We start from the raw sequence: 12343 nt of genomic DNA, 5'->3' as shown, positions 1-12343 counted from the left end.
GATGGATGGATGGATGGATGGATGGATGGATGGATGGATGGATGGATGGATGGATGGATGGATGGATGGATGGATGGATGGATGGATGGATGGATGGATGGATGGATGGATGGATGGATGGATGGATGGATGGATGGATGGATGGATGGATGGATGGATGGATGGATGGATGGATGGATGGATGGATGGATGGATGGATGGATGGATGGATGGATGGATGGATGGATGGATGGATGGATGGATGGATGGATGGATGGATGGATGGATGGATGGATGGATGGATGGATGGATGGATGGATGGATGGATGGATGGATGGATGGATGGATGGATGGATGGATGGATGGATGGATGGATGGATGGATGGATGGATGGATGGATGGATGGATGGATGGATGGATGGATGGATGGATGGATGGATGGATGGATGGATGGATGGATGGATGGATGGATGGATGGATGGATGGATGGATGGATGGATGGATGGATGGATGGATGGATGGATGGATGGATGGATGGATGGATGGATGGATGGATGGATGGATGGATGGATGGATGGATGGATGGATGGATGGATGGATGGATGGATGGATGGATGGATGGATGGATGGATGGATGGATGGATGGATGGATGGATGGATGGATGGATGGATGGATGGATGGATGGATGGATGGATGGATGGATGGATGGATGGATGGATGGATGGATGGATGGATGGATGGATGGATGGATGGATGGATGGATGGATGGATGGATGGATGGATGGATGGATGGATGGATGGATGGATGGATGGATGGATGGATGGATGGATGGATGGATGGATGGATGGATGGATGGATGGATGGATGGATGGATGGATGGATGGATGGATAGGTGCGCCCCCTTTGAAACGGGGTGGTGGCAATTGCCACCATGCTCAGCTTTTCTTAAGCAGCGGCGGGAGCGCCACCTCGAAAGTTAAGGCCGATTCTAATGTGGCCGAACAGATACGCGAAAGAGTGCGTGTGGTGGGGAGGGCTACGCCACAACGTACCACGCCACCTGGGGCTGCGAAAAAAGCCCTTTATTACCAAAGATAAATAGCCGTAGTCTATAGCAGTGGGAGGCCGTCCTGACTGACTCCGACCCGAGCACATAGCTTATGCTGGAGACGAGCGCCAAGGCAGCGGCGCAGGCCAACGGGATCCTGGAATAGGGAAGACCGACCACTGAAATCAGCCAGGACAGCAGCTTGGGCATGTTGGTTATTCATTCTTGATGGAACAGCGCAAAACATCGGGACAAGAGACAAGCGCTGACTTACAACTGGTTTTTATTTCGAAGAAACATTGCTTCTTATACCTTCTTCACCCTCTCCAAAAAAACACATGCGTCGCAACCATATCGTTCAAGCGTCCACGAAAAAGCATAAGACAGATTATCACAGATATTTATAATCACATTTTTAACATGTCAAATTCTTTCTTAGTCAAAGCAACAGACGGCGTGCTGACACAATCGTCGCCCAGACTTGCTATCGAAGCTGCCTCGATTATTTCCCTGACTAACTGGTCTTTGTGATTAGCCAAAGCTTTGCATTTTTGGAAAACCGGTGCACAACTAGTTGAAGGGCAATCTCTGCAATGGATTCCCAGGTTCCTGCAAGCTTGCTCGAAATTATTTTTGTGTTCTAGCAGCCTCTCATTCATGCACCTGCCAGTCTGCCCAATGTACTGTTTACCGCAAGTCACTGGCAACGAATAAACAAGGCTTTCGGTCCACTTCACAAAGGGGGTTCGATGCTTTATCGTGCATCCCTGCTTCTTTTTGGTCGGATCGGAGTTGACTCGTCTGCACAGACTTTTGAGTTTATTAGGAGCAGTCATCACTACATTCACGCCAGCTTTTCGACCTATGCCTTTCAGGCGATGGGAAATATTGTGAAGATACGGAATTGCTACTACCGGCCTCCTTTCTTTCTGTTTCTGTGCATCATCTTGCTGCTCGGGCCTAGCCTGCATCAGGTGCTTTTTCAACTGCTTGGCAACAGATACCAACAGGTGCGAGGGGTAACCCGAGTTGCCAAGCCGTTCCGCCTGGCGAAGAAAGCTCACATTCATTTGGTGAACACAGGATTTCCTCAAGGCATTCGTGAAGCACAGGTTCACAATAGCCCTCTTGGTCAGCTTAGAGTGAGCTGATTGGAAGGGCATTGGCGCTTTCTCTGCTCTGGGCTCATAGGCCCAGCAGGCGTGCCCTCTAGTGAACTCAAGTCTCAGGTCTAAAAACCTGAGTGACCCTTGAGCAGGAAGCTCGTGCGTGATAATAAGTGGCTGCAAAGCCTGCGCAAAGCGACCCACCTCCTCCATTACTGCTTCTAACGTATTCGCCCTTTGGCCATCACAAAGAACTAGGTAGTCATCAACGTACCTAAATACCTTTTTAACACTAGTACCAGCAAGGGTTACGTTCAGGAACCTGTCTTTTCGCGCCAAGTACAAATCACTGAGTAGAGGCGCGATACATGAACCAATGCAAACACCGCGTTTCTGGAGATACACTTTTTCCTCCCAACAGACGTAAGTTGACCTGAGGTACACTGCTAATAGCTCCAGGAACCCTCTAATAGACATTCCGCAGGCGTTTTGAAATGCAACAGCACCATGCGTATCTATGCATTCTTCTACAGACACCATCAGCTCGTCATGCGGTATGGAATAATACAAATCTTTTACATCAACTGAGCATGCGGCAAAGGCACTGCTAGAATTGTCAGTTAAAAATCTAGCTATATCGTCCGAAGATTTCACCTGAAATGGGTCGTCAATTGTTAGTAGTTTTAATTTTGCTTGCAAGAAGACACCAAGAATCTTTTGCCACGTCCCTCCCTCAGAAAATTATTACCCTCAAGGGCCAGTCTGGTTTGTGAGTTTTTACAGTGAAAAACGCGTCCAAGTTAGACTTCTTGCAAGTTTTTATGCCTCGAAGGAGGTAGTCAAGTTTAAGTTCTTTGCATAGCTTCATAGCAGTTACCTTTGCTTTCCTAACAGCTGATGTCTTGTGCTCGTCAAAAACAGAGCTGATGGTTTCTAACGCCTTAGTTTTGTACAAGTCCTTGGAAATCACAGCAAAGCCCCCCTCTTTGTCAGAGGTCAGCAACGCAAGGGAATTGTCTTTCAAGTACCTTACAGTACGTCCCACTGGGAGATTCCTCTCGCAGAGCTGGTAGCGGCCAACGACGTCGGCTCCGTCTGAAATACACCTTGCACTTTCCGACTCAGGGCTTGCCTTGGCAACGCGCCGCACCATGGCAAGAAGCTCCGGTGTTGTCTTCTTCGGTTGGATGGCAAACTTAGGCCCAAGGCTAAGCACCTCGCGGACCGGTTGTGGCAGAACATCCACACCAAGCGTGTGGATCTTGTTTTCTTGGCTTTGTTCGGTCATGCCTCTTCTCCTTTCATTGTCAAGGCTGCGCGCTGACTACAATGAAAGGAGAAGAGGCATGACCGAACAAAGCCAAGAAAACAAGATCCACACGCTTGGTGTGGATGTTCTGCCACAACCGGTCCGCGAGGTGCTTAGCCTTGGGCCTAAGTTTGCCATCCAACCGAAGAAGACAACACCGGAGCTTCTTGCCATGGTGCGGCGCGTTGCCAAGGCAAGCCCTGAGTCGGAAAGTGCAAGGTGTATTTCAGACGGAGCCGACGTCGTTGGCCGCTACCAGCTCTGCGAGAGGAATCTCCCAGTGGGACGTACTGTAAGGTACTTGAAAGACAATTCCCTTGCGTTGCTGACCTCTGACAAAGAGGGGGGCTTTGCTGTGATTTCCAAGGACTTGTACAAAACTAAGGCGTTAGAAACCATCAGCTCTGTTTTTGACGAGCACAAGACATCAGCTGTTAGGAAAGCAAAGGTAACTGCTATGAAGCTATGCAAAGAACTTAAACTTGACTACCTCCTTCGAGGCATAAAAACTTGCAAGAAGTCTAACTTGGACGCGTTTTTCACTGTAAAAACTCACAAACCAGACTGGCCCTTGAGGGTAATAATTTCTGAGGGAGGGACGTGGCAAAAGATTCTTGGTGTCTTCTTGCAAGCAAAATTAAAACTACTAACAATTGACGACCCATTTCAGGTGAAATCTTCGGACGATATAGCTAGATTTTTAACTGACAATTCTAGCAGTGCCTTTGCCGCATGCTCAGTTGATGTAAAAGATTTGTATTATTCCATACCGCATGACGAGCTGATGGTGTCTGTAGAAGAATGCATAGATACGCATGGTGCTGTTGCATTTCAAAACGCCTGCGGAATGTCTATTAGAGGGTTCCTGGAGCTATTAGCAGTGTACCTCAGGTCAACTTACGTCTGTTGGGAGGAAAAAGTGTATCTCCAGAAACGCGGTGTTTGCATTGGTTCATGTATCGCGCCTCTACTCAGTGATTTGTACTTGGCGCGAAAAGACAGGTTCCTGAACGTAACCCTTGCTGGTACTAGTGTTAAAAAGGTATTTAGGTACGTTGATGACTACCTAGTTCTTTGTGATGGCCAAAGGGCGAATACGTTAGAAGCAGTAATGGAGGAGGTGGGTCGCTTTGCGCAGGCTTTGCAGCCACTTATTATCACGCACGAGCTTCCTGCTCAAGGGTCACTCAGGTTTTTAGACCTGAGACTTGAGTTCACTAGAGGGCACGCCTGCTGGGCCTATGAGCCCAGAGCAGAGAAAGCGCCAATGCCCTTCCAATCAGCTCACTCTAAGCTGACCAAGAGGGCTATTGTGAACCTGTGCTTCACGAATGCCTTGAGGAAATCCTGTGTTCACCAAATGAATGTGAGCTTTCTTCGCCAGGCGGAACGGCTTGGCAACTCGGGTTACCCCTCGCACCTGTTGGTATCTGTTGCCAAGCAGTTGAAAAAGCACCTGATGCAGGCTAGGCCCGAGCAGCAAGATGATGCACAGAAACAGAAAGAAAGGAGGCCGGTAGTAGCAATTCCGTATCTTCACAATATTTCCCATCGCCTGAAAGGCATAGGTCGAAAAGCTGGCGTGAATGTAGTGATGACTGCTCCTAATAAACTCAAAAGTCTGTGCAGACGAGTCAACTCCGATCCGACCAAAAAGAAGCAGGGATGCACGATAAAGCATCGAACCCCCTTTGTGAAGTGCACCGAAAGCCTTGTTTATTCGTTGCCAGTGACTTGCGGTAAACAGTACATTGGGCAGACTGGCAGGTGCATGAATGAGAGGCTGCTAGAACACAAAAATAATTTCGAGCAAGCTTGCAGGAACCTGGGAATCCATTGCAGAGATTGCCCTTCAACTAGTTGTGCACCGGTTTTCCAAAAATGCAAAGCTTTGGCTAATCACAAAGACCAGTTAGTCAGGGAAATAATCGAGGCAGCTTCGATAGCAAGTCTGGGCGACGATTGTGTCAGCACGCCGTCTGTTGCTTTGACTAAGAAAGAATTTGACATGTTAAAAATGTGATTATAAATATCTGTGATTATCTGTCTTATGCTTTTTCGTGGACGCTTGAACGATATGGTTGCGACGCATGTGTTTTTTTGGAGAGGGTGAAGAAGGTATAAGAAGCAATGTTTCTTCGAAATAAAAACCAGTTGTAAGTCAGCGCTTGTCTCTTGTCCCGATGTTTTGCGCTGTTCCATCAAGAATGAATAACCAACATGCCCAAGCTGCTGTCCTGGCTGATTTCATTTCTAGTACCTCGGGCTCTTTTCAGTGTTTCACTCTCGACTTCCAAACTCTCATTTCCCTCATCGTCAACGCCGTGTGCCGAGCACGGACCATGTCGTTTTGCATCCGGAAAAAGTTTTTACCACCAGATGTGCTGGCGCTCTTTGGAGGGCATGCTCCTTCTGAGAGCCATGGCCAAAGATGCCTGAAGATTCTTAAATCAGAGTGGAACCATCAAGCCCAACTCTACAGGGACTGCCTTCGCCTGCGTCTATCCACTGACTGGCGACAATGGCGGGATTGGTCCCGCGTTATAGACAGGACGAGCGAGTTCATGTGGCGCTCCATTTTGTCAAGGCTGCGCGCTGACTACAATGAAAGGAGAAGAGGCATGACCGAACAAAGCCAAGAAAACAAGATCCACACGCTTGGTGTGGATGTTCTGCCACAACCGGTCCGCGAGGTGCTTAGCCTTGGGCCTAAGTTTGCCATCCAACCGAAGAAGACAACACCGGAGCTTCTTGCCATGGTGCGGCGCGTTGCCAAGGCAAGCCCTGAGTCGGAAAGTGCAAGGTGTATTTCAGACGGAGCCGACGTCGTTGGCCGCTACCAGCTCTGCGAGAGGAATCTCCCAGTGGGACGTACTGTAAGGTACTTGAAAGACAATTCCCTTGCGTTGCTGACCTCTGACAAAGAGGGGGGCTTTGCTGTGATTTCCAAGGACTTGTACAAAACTAAGGCGTTAGAAACCATCAGCTCTGTTTTTGACGAGCACAAGACATCAGCTGTTAGGAAAGCAAAGGTAACTGCTATGAAGCTATGCAAAGAACTTAAACTTGACTACCTCCTTCGAGGCATAAAAACTTGCAAGAAGTCTAACTTGGACGCGTTTTTCACTGTAAAAACTCACAAACCAGACTGGCCCTTGAGGGTAATAATTTCTGAGGGAGGGACGTGGCAAAAGATTCTTGGTGTCTTCTTGCAAGCAAAATTAAAACTACTAACAATTGACGACCCATTTCAGGTGAAATCTTCGGACGATATAGCTAGATTTTTAACTGACAATTCTAGCAGTGCCTTTGCCGCATGCTCAGTTGATGTAAAAGATTTGTATTATTCCATACCGCATGACGAGCTGATGGTGTCTGTAGAAGAATGCATAGATACGCATGGTGCTGTTGCATTTCAAAACGCCTGCGGAATGTCTATTAGAGGGTTCCTGGAGCTATTAGCAGTGTACCTCAGGTCAACTTACGTCTGTTGGGAGGAAAAAGTGTATCTCCAGAAACGCGGTGTTTGCATTGGTTCATGTATCGCGCCTCTACTCAGTGATTTGTACTTGGCGCGAAAAGACAGGTTCCTGAACGTAACCCTTGCTGGTACTAGTGTTAAAAAGGTATTTAGGTACGTTGATGACTACCTAGTTCTTTGTGATGGCCAAAGGGCGAATACGTTAGAAGCAGTAATGGAGGAGGTGGGTCGCTTTGCGCAGGCTTTGCAGCCACTTATTATCACGCACGAGCTTCCTGCTCAAGGGTCACTCAGGTTTTTAGACCTGAGACTTGAGTTCACTAGAGGGCACGCCTGCTGGGCCTATGAGCCCAGAGCAGAGAAAGCGCCAATGCCCTTCCAATCAGCTCACTCTAAGCTGACCAAGAGGGCTATTGTGAACCTGTGCTTCACGAATGCCTTGAGGAAATCCTGTGTTCACCAAATGAATGTGAGCTTTCTTCGCCAGGCGGAACGGCTTGGCAACTCGGGTTACCCCTCGCACCTGTTGGTATCTGTTGCCAAGCAGTTGAAAAAGCACCTGATGCAGGCTAGGCCCGAGCAGCAAGATGATGCACAGAAACAGAAAGAAAGGAGGCCGGTAGTAGCAATTCCGTATCTTCACAATATTTCCCATCGCCTGAAAGGCATAGGTCGAAAAGCTGGCGTGAATGTAGTGATGACTGCTCCTAATAAACTCAAAAGTCTGTGCAGACGAGTCAACTCCGATCCGACCAAAAAGAAGCAGGGATGCACGATAAAGCATCGAACCCCCTTTGTGAAGTGCACCGAAAGCCTTGTTTATTCGTTGCCAGTGACTTGCGGTAAACAGTACATTGGGCAGACTGGCAGGTGCATGAATGAGAGGCTGCTAGAACACAAAAATAATTTCGAGCAAGCTTGCAGGAACCTGGGAATCCATTGCAGAGATTGCCCTTCAACTAGTTGTGCACCGGTTTTCCAAAAATGCAAAGCTTTGGCTAATCACAAAGACCAGTTAGTCAGGGAAATAATCGAGGCAGCTTCGATAGCAAGTCTGGGCGACGATTGTGTCAGCACGCCGTCTGTTGCTTTGACTAAGAAAGAATTTGACATGTTAAAAATGTGATTATAAATATCTGTGATTATCTGTCTTATGCTTTTTCGTGGACGCTTGAACGATATGGTTGCGACGCATGTGTTTTTTTGGAGAGGGTGAAGAAGGTATAAGAAGCAATGTTTCTTCGAAATAAAAACCAGTTGTAAGTCAGCGCTTGTCTCTTGTCCCGATGTTTTGCGCTGTTCCATCAAGAACGACCACTGAAGCTCCACATCTATCTGTCCCCCACCACCTACTCCCTAACTCTTCCTTTTGCAACAATAAATGTTTTTACTACTACTACTCACGACGGTCCGTTCGCCGCGGCCCGCGCATCACGTGTTCATGCGTCACCACATTGAGAGGCGCGCTGTCGGCCCTCGGGCTGGTCAAGCAAGGAAGTTCAGGTGCCTCTCCGCTCGCGAAGATGCGTGCGCTAGCGCTGGCAACTGTGCTAGCAAGATGGCCTAGACCATTGAGGAATTGGACAAAGGGCCGCACCCGCTTCGCAGGGCCTCCTCTGAAATTCAATAAAGTTTTTCTTTCATTCAATCCCACAGTCACGAGTCGGGAGGGTAAAACCAGTTCGACTAGCCTTGCCAAACACTTTAAAATAATCTGGAAATTGTGGTACACCCAGCGCATCGTCTGCTCTTTTGGTCCGTCATGCCCGTTTGACGTCATCGGATGGCAGGTCAGTTTTTAGTGGCGTATGAACACCTGATGCGCGGGCCGCGGGCGAACGTACCGCCGTGTGCATCGGCCTTTACGCGGAACTCCGCAGAGCCGGGGAGAGTCTCAGAAGGGGTGGAGTGGCGTCGCAACGGCGGCTAAGTAGAGCCATGCAGAGACAGAATTGCCAGCCGCGTGGCATCGGGTTACATCACGCCGCAGCGCACGGCGACTGCATTCACGAAGTGAGCGGGCGGGCTTACGCCTTTTCACACGTAAGGAAGGGGGTCTGGAGACTTTTTTGTTTATGAATTTGGCGGCGCAAATTGAGCGCTGTTTACGGAGCTAGAGTTAAGGTAAAAATCGGGTTATTAAATAGAAAACCTTAATAATTCTTGTTTTTTTTTAACGGTGGGATGAGAATGCTAAATGACGATATCCGAAAACTGGGTATAAAGGAGAAAACCTGGTCCAGAGGGCGCTGCGTGACCTGGGCGTCTGCGCCCTCCATGGAGAGACCCGGAAAACTGTAGCGCGGCGCGCAGCCTTGTCGTCTTCTTCGTGCAGAATTTCGGTGTTTACTTTTGAGCTCGCTGTATTTAGGGCACATGTTGCCTCACTTTCCATGCGGCTCCAGTCCGCCCGTGCCCTTTCTTCCCGAGTCCTCGACGCCATCGAAGTCCGAAAAAAAGGGAAAAGACCATGATGGAATTACCTTGAGCTTTCAGATATATATCGGACTATTTTCAGCGGCTCAAACATGAGGAAAGAACCGTTTTTATCGCACGTTTCTGCCATTGAACAGAAACGTAGTCGGGGCTGCTCCCGGAGACGTCTGTCGCCAAACAGAATGCAAGGGGCCCCCTCCAGCACTCAATGTTGTTGCGTGCACGCCCCTCGGTTATTACTTTACCTTACTTCATCTTTGTTGGGAATTTTTTTGACAACAGGACAGAAGAAAAAAATGCCAGGGGAGGAACAAAAAGCTACTGACGGTAGCTTGACGAGGTTTCTACTCCTGTTTGACATTGGAAAGACAGTCCTGTTAGATGAGTTTAGACTTAAACACATATAAATGAATGCACAATACATACAGGTGCTGTCATCATCATCATCAGCCTGGCTACACCCATTGCAGGGCAAAGGCCAATTAACCCGGTCCTTTGCCAGTTGCGGGGTGCAGCGATGGCGTAGAGGTAGAGCATCCGCCTCGCGTGCTAGAGAACCGGGGTTCGAATCCCGGTTCCACGCAATTCTCCACCGGGTTAAAAAAAAAAAAACTCCGCGTGCCGATGGAATTGCACAACCAGGCCTGGAGTGTGGCCTGATCTCGCTGACCAGAACCGACAACGCACTTCCTCACCAGAACAGGATTTGGCCACCCTGGCCACAACCTTCTATGGACAAACCGATTACAGATGTTCTAGTTGAACATAAATTTACATTCACTGCTATATATATTTACAACTCGACTATTTAAAACGTAACTTGTAGCACATATCGACACGACTGACAAAAATACATTGCACAGTTCTGATATGTTTCACATGCGGAAAAACAATATATGCGACAAAAGCGACTACAAAGAAGATAATTACGAACTCTAAACGCTGCAAATAACAAAAAAGAAATAATTGCGGAAACACTAACACTGTGAACAGTGCAAATAATGCAAATGGCAATAAAATAATTACAAAAAGCATTGTAGTGCATTAATAATTGGGAAAAAAATCCCTGTCGGATGGCTGAGTCCTGCGCATGTGCACTGGCGCCCCGATATTCCCCTATCCCCCTAATTAATAGGGCTCCCCTATGGTAAACGTCCGTAAGGGGTCGTCTGTGGGTACAGATTGCACCCTTCCATCTTCAGAACAGTAGGAGCAGAGACTCCTCCGCTGGCGGCCGCCAGCTGTCGTCGCTAACCATGGCCCAAGATGCCTTCCAGAAAACATCAGCACCGGCCATGGCATCCATCGTTCTTTCCCACCCTCGTGACCCTAGGACATTTTCTGGCACCGACAACGTTGACGTCGACGACTGGCTCTACAATATACGAACGCGTGAATACGTACAACCGCTGGGATCCGACCCTTACGCTCGCAAATGTCATCTGTCCAAAAGACACCGCCAGAGTCCGGTACGAAATTCACGATGATGATTTGATCGTCTGGAACTTCTGCAAACAGAGACTTCGCTAACTGTTTGGAAAGCCACTCTGCCGATTACTTGCCGCCATGAGGCACCTTGCATTCCGAGTCCAAACTTTACGGAATCCTATGCTTCGTACATTCAATACGTGTTGGTCCTCTGCCACAGACTTGACAATAACATGCCTGAATCTGACAAAATGGGCCACGTGTTGAAGGGAATCGCCAACGATGCCTTCAACTTGCTCGTCTGCAAGAAGTGTACAAAAGTACATGGCATTAGTAAAGAATGTCGACGCTTCGAGGAAATCAAAAGCAGGCGCATTAGTCAGCCGTGCACACGCCTCTGCTACACGGCTGCGACATCCTGATGTGAAGGACTGCTGCACCGGTAATCTTCAGCGCCGCCAGAAAATGTGACTCGTATCATTCGAAGCGAACTCGAAGATATGTCCACTGCCCTCCTGCGTCTACGTGATGGCGACAATCACTTGCCCACCATCACTCTGGTACAAGTCGTCATCCGTCGAGAGCTTGCAAACCTTGGTCTCCAGCCAGTCAGCCCCGTATGTCCTTCACCACCACCCGAAAACACTGCGATTGCTCTTGGACGACCTTCGTACTTCACTCCACGTCGACGCAACTCTAGCGAGTGGCGAACAACTGACAACAGGCCCATTTGTTTCCTCTGCCATTGCATTGGCCAATGTCCCGTCACTGTCGCAACTATTGGTCCATACAGTCCTCTAAGCGCATACAGTCCTCTAAGCTCTCACCGCAACGACAATGTCAACAAACTGAGCGTACCTTCCGGTTCTGAACTTTGGCTCCTTCATCTAGCCGCTCCCGCAAGGCCTCTTACTCGCCACGCTTTGCTCTGCTGGCGAATGTGTCATATCAGGGATGGACAGCTGCTTACTTTCCACTCATAAATGTCTGCTGCCTGCGGCCGCATCAACTGAGAAACCAACGGACGAATACGCCGGCGTGATAACCTCATTTAAATTTTTATTCTTTACGCATGGAGTATCTATAGTATCAAAAATTACTTCGCTGCTTGCTGCGACACATGAAACGTTACTAACCGTGCATGTATTTAAAACACTATTGCAGAAAACTGTGCTTTACGCAGAGGGTGCAGAAATTTCTCAAAATCAGCCGTAACCACTTCTAATTGCGCGGGATTCGCCGGCAGTGGGTCCACAGCGTTACCATCTCTATAATGCCCCTTTTAAAACGTCTGGACTGAATGAACTGAAATGTATGCCATGTCTTTCGCTTCTTCCTTCATATAAGATGCATGGCCTTTTGGAAATGCGCATGGTAAGAAAGAAGAGGAGGATGAAGAGATCAGAAACGAAAAAAAAGGCTCGTGAATCGCGTGCACTCGTGCCTCCGCTCAAAACCAGCACCAGTGCCACGGGCTCAGTACCTCTGAGAGCGCCCTGAATACGACCGCCTGCCGATCCACGCACTAGTTTCCACCTGGACTGCATCGCATAA

This window comes from Amblyomma mixtum, chromosome 2 (assembly GCF_055824585.1).
Source record: "Amblyomma mixtum isolate Tamu chromosome 2, ASM5582458v1, whole genome shotgun sequence".
NCBI classification, from domain to species: domain Eukaryota; kingdom Metazoa; phylum Arthropoda; class Arachnida; order Ixodida; family Ixodidae; genus Amblyomma; species Amblyomma mixtum.
The sequence above is the reverse complement of the archived record's forward strand: the minus strand, read 5'-3'. Positions refer to the sequence as shown.